Raw genomic sequence first — 11,652 nt, 5'->3', positions numbered from 1 at the left:
CCTACGCTCTGCTGTCTCCTGTCCTCCCCGCGGCTCTTGTCCTTGATGTTGCCTCAATGTGTCTTAATGTGTCTTGATGTGTCCTTGATGTTGACAATGCTATAGGGCAGAGTGGGCAGTCGAATAGTATGGGGCAGACTGGGCAGCTGAATGCTATGGGGCAGAGTGGGCAGTCGAATGCTATGGGGTGGATGAATGCTATGGGGCAGAGTGGGCAGTGGAATACTATTGGACAGGGTGGGCAGTGGAATTCTATGGTGTGGAGGAATGCTATGGGGCAGAATGGGCAGCGGAATGTTATGGGGCGGAGGAATGCTATTGGGCAGAGCGGGTAGCGGAATTCTATGGGGAGGAGGAATGCTATGGGGCAGAATGGGCAGCAGAATGCTATGGGGCGGAGGAATGCTATTGGGCAGAGCAGGTAGCGGAATATCTACAGGGCAGAGTAGGCAGCGGAATGCCATGGGGCAGAGTGGGCAGCGGAATGCTATGGGGCAGAATGGGCCGGAATGCCATGGGGCAGAGTGAGCAGCAGAATGCTAGGGGGCAGAGAGGGCAGTGGAATGCTAGGGGGCAGAGTGGGCAGCTTAATCAGGGTTGCCGACTTTTTAATGCTCCTCTCCGGGAGAAGCCAGGAGAGGAGACTTTCCTTACCCGATCGGGGGGCGGGGCTTGACTGTGATGTCATTAAACCCCGCCCCCATTACGGGAAATACAGTAGTACAAATGACTGATATCCATGGAGGGGGGGGGCTAAAATGACGTGATTGTGCCATTTTAGCTCCACCCCCTCCTCTGAGACCCGCGGATTGCGGCATTTACATGCCGCGATTCGGGGGGCTCAGGGGGGTCCCACAGATTCCGGGAGGGTTGCCCTCCCTTCCGGGGGGGCCGGGAGGGGGACCCGATTTTCGGGAGACTTCCGGGAGGGTCGGCAACACTGAGCTTAATGCTAGGGGCGGAGGAAGGGAAGGAATACTATGGGCAGAGTGGGCAGTGGGAGAGGTCTGCCAATGGAGGTTGTACCTCCATTCAACTACAGACTGGTGAGTGCTGCTTATTCTTTCTGAGAGAGAGAGAGATGAACGAAGAAAGCGGCATTCAGAGACTGTATTGTTTGTAGAAAAGGTAGGACAAATTTTAATCCATAGGAGATGGGGGGTCACAGCCCCCGTCTTCAGGATCAAATAACAAATACAAAACTACATATATATATATATATATATATATATATATATATATATATATATATATATATATCATAGAGTACATTTAACACTTACCCTCCACCCGTGATGAACTCGGGATACGGTCGTATTATCGACCACAGTTAAGTCGACAGTCATTAGGTCAACACTGTTGGGTCGACAGGCAGCAAGGTCAACATGGATGAAGGTCGACAGGTGTCTAGGTCGACATGGGTTAGGTCGATATGGGTTTTTACACTGTTTTTTGTGCCGACAGGTGGCATTTCATGCCCTACCATCCACTAGGGCATGGTGGGAGAGTAAAATAGTGTGCCGAGCGCAGCGAGGCACCGTGCCCGAAGCAAGTGATGCGAGGGGCTGCAGTTGACTTCCAACTGCGTCCATGTCGACTGGGTCGACATTTGGGTAAAAAAAAACAGTGAAAAAAACCCATGTCGAACTGTCGACCTAACCCATGTATACCTAATGCATTTGTCGACCAAAACCCATGTCGACCTTGTCCCATGTCGACCTAGACACCTGTTGACCTTCACACATGTCGACCTTGCTACCTGTCGACCCAACGGTGTTGACCTAATGACTGTCGACCTAAGTGTGGGCAGTGGAATGCTAGGGGGCAGAGTGGGCAGCATAATGCTAGGGGCGGAGGAAGGGAAGGAATACTATGGGCAGTGGAATTCTATGGGGCAGCCTCGTGGGGCGGAGGAATGCCATGGGCAGAGATGGCAGCGTAAGGACTATGTGGCAATATCAGGAAGGAGGGGCACAAGCACCCGGGATAAGGTGGTACTCCCCGCCACCTGTAGCGCTTCTCTGTCTCACCCACAACACCTTTTGGACTCGCACCACAGCACACCCGGGATGCTGCGCATCGCAACAAACCACTGTAACATGAAGTTTGTAAGTGCGGTGTAATGACTGTGGCTGCTCCTCTGCTAGGTAGGTATAGATCCCCTTCAATTACAGTTACTGCATTGTGTTACAGAACTTTTTAATTATCCCAGATAGTTCCTCTTCTGTAAATCAGTGACAGTTACTTCTCTGCTAGTTGTGTCTTCGGCTCCTGACCTGCAGCAGGAGGTGCTGGGTCGTCCTCGGCTCCGCCTGTCGTGCTGTTCTGGGTCGGCCTCTGCGTCCACCCCCGGCTCCTATCAGGCTGGGGATCTTCCTCTGTCCTCTCCTCCGCTGGGCTGTCCCCTGTCCTCTGAGTGGCTCTTGTCCTTGATGTTGCATCGTGTTCAAAGCTCACTTTCGGGCAGGCATCTCACAGGGCAGCTCCGCACCACTGAGGGGGCTTCTACAGGTCTCTCCAGCTAGGGGTCCTTTGCGTGTCCTCCACACTTCTGGTTCCTCGAGAGAGGGTGTCCTCCGCGGTGCCTGCGCGCCTTGGTCTCCACTTGCTGCGTCCTCTATCTTCTTCGGAGCAACCCCGGGGGAATCCTCCGGCTGGGTGTGCTCCTAGGTAATTTACCCCCTCAGCACCTTCTTCCTTGAGGTTCTAGTCTTTAATCTCTCAGCTCCTCCACGGGCAGGCACTATGTAGGACACCTCGGCAGCACACAACAACATCATTCTGTTCTCTCTGGGTTTGGGGCTCCTCCTGTGGTTGGCAGCTAGTGGGGGCAGCGCGGTTCCTGGTCACACAGCTGCGCAGCCTCCGCTCCTTACAGGTCAGCAGCTCACAGCACTGCACAGGCCCTTGTCCGCTCCAGGGATCACCCTTCCCGGTGCCGGCACTCTCTGCTGTGGGTTATGCATCGCTGCAGGACCGCCTCTGCTCCCCCTGCCCTACCTCTCTATAGTCCCTGTCACTGGCTCCCTCGCCATAGCCTGTACTGGCTGTATCATATATTTGGGACTAAGTAAAAACCGGACCCGGATAAGACACCGGAACGCCGGACCAGACATCAAACTCTGCATTCCGGAGCTTATAGTGTCTGGTCCGAGGGGTGTCCCATGCGGGGGGTGTCTTGTCCGGGGGGATGCCTGTGATTGCTCACACCAGGGACATGGGGAAGGGGAGATTACAGCCTCCCCGTGTGGTCTGGACCGTTCCAGTTTTTATTACACCCCCGGACCATGCGGTGAGGCTGTATTCTCCCCCTCTCCTCTCCCAGGTGACAGGTGCGAGAGCAGCCTCATCAGATGGAGCACCCCCGGACAGGACACCCCCGGACCGGATACTACAAGCTCCGGAATGCAGAGTTTGATGTCCAGTCCGGCATTCCGGTATCTTATCCGATTCCGGATTTTACCCATACCCATATATTTTTATATTTCTTTTTACTCAAAGGCTATATATCCCCCTTCCCACACAGATTTAAGTTGACGAGGCTGAAGTTGGCTTCTTATTCACTTCTTATTCAAGCTCCAGCTTCTTATTCAGAAAAATCCCTCTTGCGAGGGTTAATGAGTATTGGGACACACATTTGACACCTAAAATCATCAGAGGGGGGCCACTTACAGATGACCCAAGTGTATTTTGCCTGGCCCAGCTACTTCTGTCCTGGTGAGGCTGACTCCCCAGGTATGTGTGCTTTGTTGTTGGTGTCAGCAGAAGGGGCATAGGCAATGGGGTGAGGAGTGTAAAAACCATTAATACATCACTGTATGCTGGCCCAGTGAGCACTGTGATGTCTTGGTAGCAGCAGTGGGTGTGATTGCTTGTGGGGCTTATTTGCTTTAATAATGTCTATAGCTTGTGTGTTTTTATAAACATAGTGTGTGTTTATGCCACATGTGTATGCATGGTATGTGTGTGTGTGTATGTCCTGTGTGTATGTATGGTATATGTGCATATATGCCCTGTGTATATGTATGGTTTATGTGCATATATGCCCTGTGTCTATGTATGGTATGTGTCTGTGTATGCCCTATAGGCTATGTATATACATATATATGTATGTATACTCTTATATTATTTATGAAATACATGCAGATGACTGGTGGTGTAGATGCCGGCAGTCAGAATACAGATGCCATCATCCTATCCCTCCTTGCTAGTGCCTAACCTTCGTGCCCCACAGCCTAACCCTAACCCCCCTTCTTTCTAGTGGCCGAACCCTCCTGCCCACAGCCTAACCCTAACTCCGCCACTATTGCCAAAACCTAATTTTCTTCCAGCCTGACGCTGGCCTGCCCCACATACTTATGATTGGGATCAGGGGGTAACTAGAACTTTCAGGGCCCAATAGCAAAATCTTGAAATGGCCTCCAACCACCACCTTTGTCACTACAATGCTTCTATGGGGGGTGGGTCAGGTGCTAAAAAGAGAAGGTGGAGAGAGGGGAGACAGAGAGCAGCAGGAGTGAGATAGAGAGGGGGTGAGGTGATGGGCGGGCAAGAGCTGGTGAGGTGACTAGGGATGATGAGGGGGAGGAGAGGATGCAGGTCAGGGGTGAGGTGACGGGGGCGAGAGGTGGTCAGGTGACTAGGGATGATGAGGGGAAGAGAGGATGCAGGTCAGGGGTGAGGTGACGGGGGCAAGAGGTTGTCAGGTGACATGGGATGATGAGGGGGAGGAGAGGATGCAGGTCAGGGGTGAGGTGACGGGGCGAGAGGTGGTGAGGGGAGAGATTGTGAGGGGGTGGCAGGGATAGAGTTGGTGAGGTGATGTGACGAGGTGAGGTTACAGAGGGTGATGGGGGAAGAGGAGAGGATGCATGTCTTGATTTCACTAGCGATGGAGGGACTTACATTCACAGCGCTGGCAGCCGCAGGCCTCCTCCACCTCCCACAGCTGCAGTAACTTTTCTCCTCCGGTGCTCCTGCAGCCGCTGGGTCTTCTCCTTCCCCTGCTGCCACAGTGACTCACATGTCTCCTCAGGTGCCGGCAGCCAGATGAGAGGGGGTAAGGTGACATGCCGCCACGGTGCCACTGGTCTCTTGAGAGCCGGCAGCCACTGGGCTTCCTGCTGCTCCCACCCACCATAGTGACAGAATTAGTACTCATATAGGCTCCTGCAGCCGCTGTGTTTCCTGCTCCCACCCGGCGATGAAGGGGGGAGTAACAGGATAGTGGCGCAGCCTCTGCCAAGGCGGCACTACTATTTAAAAAAAAAAAAATCAACTTAAAATAGGGTGTAGGGGATTGCCCCCGTGCCCCACAGCAGTTGCATCCTCTGCACCCTCTGTAGTTACCCAACTGATTGGGAGGTCTGCATTGATATTCTGACTGCCGGCATCCCATTACATCCCCCTGCTGATGGACAGGAATGAATTCAGACCACGCATGGCACTGCAGTATTAAACCATTATATTACATTGCATTTATTAAACAGCATATTTGCAACATTTCTGGGTCACACAGGCTCTAATATGTAAATAAAAGATATGTATGTGTACACACACACACACACACACACATGCATACACACACACACACACACATACATACACACACACACACATGCATACACACACATACATACACAAACACACATGCATACATACACACACACACATGCATGCACACACACACACACACATACATACAGACACACACACATGCATACACACACACAAATTTGTAATATGATTTTAATGTTAGACCTCAGGGCCCCCCTGTCAAAAGTCCCCTCGGCCCTCCAGAGCCTTAACCCAGCTGTGTGCGAGGGGATGTGTGTGAGTACACTCCCTCGCATGGTACTGACGGAGCGTTCGGATGGTTGTTATGGGCTCGCTAAGCAGCAGTTGACCCCTGATTACCGAGCCTTGCTGAATCAGGCCCTTAGTGTGAAATGCTGCAATATAAACTACCAGACAATTACACTGAGGGGAGGGCATAGTTATTTTAAAAAGATTCATTAGGGTCGTACCCACGTGACCTACTGTAGGTAACGCCCATTACGACGCCTGCAGGTAACACCTCATAGCCCACAAAAAAAAAGTAAAACCATAGTTATACACTCTCCCGCTCCCATGCTTTAGTGCCGCACATTGCCCCGCTGCTGGCCGCTGCCCCGTCACTTCCTCGAGACCTCACCATACATATACAGTAACATATATCAGTTCCCGACCGTCCCCGGTCAGCGGCAGTGCCTGCCGCACAGTGCCCAGCTGCTGGATGCACCTGTCTCCTCCTGCCCGCTGTCCTCTTCTCTCATCGCTGCCCCACCTCCTCCCGCCCTGCCTCCTAGGTCGTAGGTGGGTGTAGGTGGGCAGGCTGACATGGGGGGAGAGGAGGATGCTGCTAGAGCAGGGGTGTAGGTGGGCAGGCTAACATGGGGGGAGAGGAGGATGCTGCTAGAGCAGGGGTGTAGGTGGGCAGGCTGACATGGGGGGGAGGGGATGATGCTGCTAGAGCAGGGGTGTAGGTGGGCAGGCTGACATGGGGGGAGAGGAGGATGCTGCTAGAGCAGGGGTGTAGGTGGGCAGGCTGACATAGGGGGAGAGGAGGATGCTGCTAGAGCAGGGGTGTAGGTGGGCAGGCTGACATGGGGGGAGAGGAGGATGCTGCTAGAGCAGGGGTGTAGGTGGGCAGGCTGACATGGGGGGGGAGGAGGATGCTGCTAGAGCAGGGGTGTAGGTATGCAGGCTGACATGGGGGGAGAGGAGGGTGCTGCTAGAGCAGGGGTGTAGGTGGGCAGGCTGACATGGGGGAAAGGAGGATGCTGTTAGAGCAGGGGTGTAGGTGGGCAGGCTGACATGGGGAGGGAGGAGGATGCTGCTAGAGCAGGGGTGTAGGTGGGCAGGCTCACATGGGGGGAGAGGAGGATGCTGCTAGAGCAGGGGTGTCGGTGGGCAGGCTGACATGGGGGGATAGGAGGATGCTGCTAGAGCAGGGGTGTCGGTGGGCAGGCTGACATGGGGGAGAGGAGGATGCTCTTAGAGCAGGTGTGTAGGTGGGCAGGCTGACATGGGGGGAGAGGAGGATGCTGCTAGAGCAGGGGTGTAGGTGGACAGGCTGACATTGGGGGAGAGGAGGATGCTGCTAGAGCAGGGGTGTAGGTGGGCAGGCTGACATGGGGGGAGAGGAGGCTGCTGCTAGAGCAGGGGTGTAGGTGGGCAGGCTGACATGGGGGGAGAGGAGGATTCTGCTAGAGCAGGGGTGTAGGTGGGCAGGCTGACATGGGGGGAGAGGAGGATTCTGCTAGAGCAGGGGTGTAGGTGGGCAGGCTGGCATGGGGGAAAGGAGGATGCTGTTAGAGCAGGGGTGTAGGTGGGCAGGCTGACATGGGGGGAGAGGAGATTGCTGCTTGGGCAGGGGTGTAGGTGGGCAGGCTGACATGGGTAGAGAGGAGGATGCTGCTAGAGCAGGGGTGTAGGTGGGCAGGCTGATATGGGGGGAGAGGAGGATGCTGCTAGAGCAGGGGTGTAGGTGGGCAGGCTGACATGGGGGGAGAGGAGGATGCTGCTAGAGCAGGGGTGTAGGTGGGCATTCTGACATGGGGGAAAGGAGGATGCTGTTAGAGCAGGGGTGTAGGTGGGCAGGCTGACATGGGGAGAGAGGAGGATGCTGCTAGAGCAGGGGTGTAGGTGGGCAGGCTCACATGGGGGGAGAGGAGGATGCTGCTAGAGCAGGGGTGTAGGTGGGCAGGCTGACATGGGGGGAGAGGAGGATGCTGCTAGGGCAGGGGTGTAGGTGGGCAGGCTGACATGGGGAGAGAGGAGGATGCTGCTAGAGCAGGGGTGTAGTTGGGCAGACTCACATGGGGGGAGAGAAGGATGCTGCTAGAGCAGGGGTGTCGGTGGGCAGGCTGACATGGGGGGAGAGGAGGATGCTGCTAGAGCAGGGGTGTCGGTGGGCAGGCTGACATGGGGGGAGAGGAGGATGCTGCTAGAGCAGGGGTGTCTGTGGGCAGGCTGACATGGGTGGAGAGGAGGATGCTGCTAGAGCAGGGGTATAGGTGGGCAGGCTGACATGGGGGGAGAGGAGGATGCTGCTAGAGCAGGGGTGTAGGTGGGCAGGCTGACATGGGGGGAGAGGAGGCTGCTGCTAGAGCAGGGGTGTAGGTGGGCAGGCTGACATGGGGGAAGAGGAGGATGCTGCTAGAGCAGGGGTGTAGGTGGGCAGGCTGACATGGGGGGAGAGGAGGATGCTGCTAGAGCAGGGGTGTAGGTGGGCAGGCTGACATGGGGGGAGAGGAGGATGCTGCTAGAGCAGCGGTGTAGATGGGCAGGCTGACATGGGGGGAGAGGAGGATGCTGCTAGAGCAGAGGTGTAGGTGGGCAGGCTGATATTGGGGGAGAGGAGGATGCTGCTAGAGCAGGGGTGTAGGTGGGCAGGCTGACATTAGGGGAGAGGAGGATCCTGCTAGAGCAGGGGTGTAGGTGGGCAGGCTGACATGGGGGGAGAGGAGGATGCTGCTAGAGCAGGGGTGTAGGTGGGCAGGCTTACATGGGGGAGAGGAGGATGCTGCTAGAGCAGGGGTGTAGGTGGGCAGGCTGACATGGGGGGAGAGGAGGATGCTGCTAGAGCAGGGGTGTAGGTGGGCAGGCTGACATGGGGGGAGAGGAGGATGCTGCTAGAGCAGTGGTGTAGGTGGGCAGGCTGACATGGGGGGAGAGGAGGATGCTTCTAGAGCAGGGGTGTAGGTGGGCAAGCTGACATGGGGGGAGAGGAGGATGCTGCTAGAGCAGGGGTGTAGGTGGGCAGGCTGACATGGGGGGGAGAGGAGGATGCTGCTACAATAGTAGAGTGGGTGAAGAGTCTGGAATGGAATAGAAGGACTTGAAATGGGTTATAGGGGCCGTGCGCATGTGCAGTTTATGAAGAATCGGCTGATATGCAAATTCGCAGCCACGTGATCAGGTCTGAATTAGCCCCAAGGAGATAGGGTGATACTCTATTGATGTATTTTATCACGCTGTTTGTGCTCATTAGGATTAGGTTTAGCCACGCAAAGCCACTGGTCACTTATTTCAGCCCGTCCCTCCCCGGCCGGTGTGAGCTGAAATGCCGACTCCAGCGGCCGACAACGCACCGGATGGCGGAACTGTATTATAATCATCTTCTAATAAATCAGTATTTTAGTTGGTTTAGCATCTGTTCTATAAGGAGACCCTGGTTTCTGTATTTCCCCCGGAATGCCCTGTATACTATCTGATCACTCTCCCTCTCAGGGTTGGGCTACTTGTACCTACTAGATGGGTACTTAGAGAGCTCAATATACATTACACGGTTCCCAGGCGTCAGCTCGTCGCACTGACTATTCTTCACCTGTTACATTGGCCGGCGGCTATAATCAGTTTCCAGCTTATTTACAATGTGATCGTTCCACTACGTTGAATTACATATATTGTTTTTTACAGTATCTCCTCCACGCTTTACTATTATTTGCATGTCATGTAATACATAGATTTAACAGCATTTAATGTATGATAATTGCGAAAAAGACATTTCAGGGCTCAGTCAGAGAAATTATATCAGTGATTCCCCCCTTTTCGTAGACTCCAATCCATGCTGGTCCGCACTCCCGGAATGCACAGGGGACTCCGGAATTTAGAGGCGATGTTCTGACTTCCAGAAGTGCATCCCGTTACATCTGCTGGAATTCCCGCACCCCCTACCCCTGGTATCCCGGAGGGCACCATTTAATAGCAGGTGAGTATGTGATCACTTCCTGTCTTGTAATTTACATATAGGGGATTATTCTGGTTGATTCGCAAGGCTGTAAATTTGCCGCGTTGTGATTACACCAAAGCCCGCCTTGTGAATGGTTGGCTGTTGCAGTAACATCCACAAAGTAACATCCATTCACAGGCCAGGAGGGAACGGCCACATCTTTTGATGGTTGCCGACCATTGAAGGATGTGGTGCGTGCATGCAAATAAAAGTGACTTTCAAGGCACTTACATATGTGGGCACACTGGGAAGGAAATGGGGGGGCAGCTGACATCCGGTGATATCAGCAGCTGCCCACCCCCCGCATCATGGCCTCATTAGCATGAGAACGCCCTGAGTTCTTATAGGAACGTCCATGAAACACTCCCATACGCTAATGGGGCCACCCCCGCCCGCTGTCCTGGTTGCGTATGCACAGTGCCACCACTGTTCCCTGCGTGGCAACCAGAATAAGGGCCATAATGAGTTTTACAATCACATTTGCTGGAATGTAAGTAGAGATTTGTCCATAGGAGTTTTGTAGACACTACCATTTACATACTGAACAAATGACATCTGCATAGAAAATGGGGTATACAGACCATATATAAGGTGTGCCCAAATGAAAAGGGAGACTACGGTTGTATGTAAACAATATTTTAATCAAAGAATATTTAATTACAGTTCATGTGTAACATTACAACTACACATAATTGACATTGATGCAATGATCCAGCGCGTAACAAGGGAGTGGATGGATTCAGTGTAGAAACTCCTTGGTTGCTGATGAATCCAGGTTTCCACGGTCTCCTGCACCTCCTTGTCACAGGTGAACCGTTCACCTTTAAGTGTTTGTTTTTTAAGTGGCCGAAGATATTGGAGTCACATGGGGAGATAACTTCACCATGCAGCGTAAATGTATATTTATAGAGAATATAACATCAGTTCTGGCCTCCATCCGCCCCAAGTTGCCAGCCTTTGATGTTATATTTTATATAAATTCAGCTTCGGTCACATATGATAAGTTGTTCACAGCAGCTTATCATGTGGGATCCTCAAGCAATGCAAATGCAGGAGGAGGTGCTTACCACCCCCTGCTGGCATTTGTGATCATATCAAACTGCGATGCAATGGCAGTGTAGCGGGTCATTGCGACCATTGGTTGGGGTGTTCCTATAGGACTACAGCTTAAGTAAGTCTCATCTTACTCAGTCTTGCAGTCGCAGGCTGGCTTGCGAGGTGAAGAAAACTTTACCTTGCAGCGTAAGTGTATATTTATATAAAATATAACATCAGTTCTGGCCTCCATCCGCCCCAAGTTGCCAGCCAATCTTTCACCTTTGATGTTATATTTTATATAAATTTAGCTGAGCTTCCGGTACGGGGCGGAGAAAGGGCGCCATGACGGCGGAGGGGGAGGACGGATGGCGGCACGGTGACTACTCCCCCCCCACCCCGGCCGGGGCGGGCGCACTGCAACGGCAGGAGATGCACGGAGATGCGGCACTGGATGACGCCACACTGGACCAGGCCGCAGCCAGCAGCGCACAGCTCAGCCCCCGGGTACGGCACCATAGGCTCAGGACCCGGCCACAGGCACGGTCCCCGGCATGATGACCCCCGAGGCGACGGTGGCCCCCATCGGCACCTGGAGGCGGCTTCCGGCCAGGACAGGGGAAAGATCAGGCCCAAGCTGCTGTCCCGCAGCATCAGCAGATGCAGGAGTCCGCAGCAACCAGTGGCGCCTCTGATGGCTGCCTAGGCGCTGTGCAGCTCGGCAGGTATGTGTTCCCTGTGTGATACTGTACTGTCCCGGCTTATATTGTTACATACCTGGCTGCTGCAACGACCAGTGGTGCCGCTGATGGCTGCCTAGGTGCTGTGCAGCTCGGCAGGTA

The 11,652-nt window shown here is 53.9% G+C and overlaps 1 long non-coding RNA gene across 1 annotated transcript in view; it reads left to right on the top strand.

Annotated features, from left to right (window-relative positions):
• Nucleotides 1-3,191: 3,191 nt before the first annotated feature.
• LOC146045863 (uncharacterized) overlaps nt 3,192-11,652 on the top strand; it is a 31,445-nt gene continuing 22,984 nt past the window's right edge. The window contains exons 1-2 of the long non-coding RNA XR_014465642.1: nt 3,192-3,735; nt 9,601-9,754. This is a non-coding gene — a long non-coding RNA (uncharacterized LOC146045863). The remainder of the gene's footprint in view (nt 3,736-9,600; nt 9,755-11,652) is intronic.

This window comes from Crinia signifera, chromosome 11 (genome assembly GCF_055691185.1).
Source record: "Crinia signifera chromosome 11, ASM5569118v1, whole genome shotgun sequence".
NCBI lineage: Eukaryota > Metazoa > Chordata > Amphibia > Anura > Myobatrachidae > Crinia > Crinia signifera.
The sequence above is the reverse complement of the archived record's forward strand: the minus strand, read 5'-3'. Positions and strand labels throughout refer to the sequence as shown.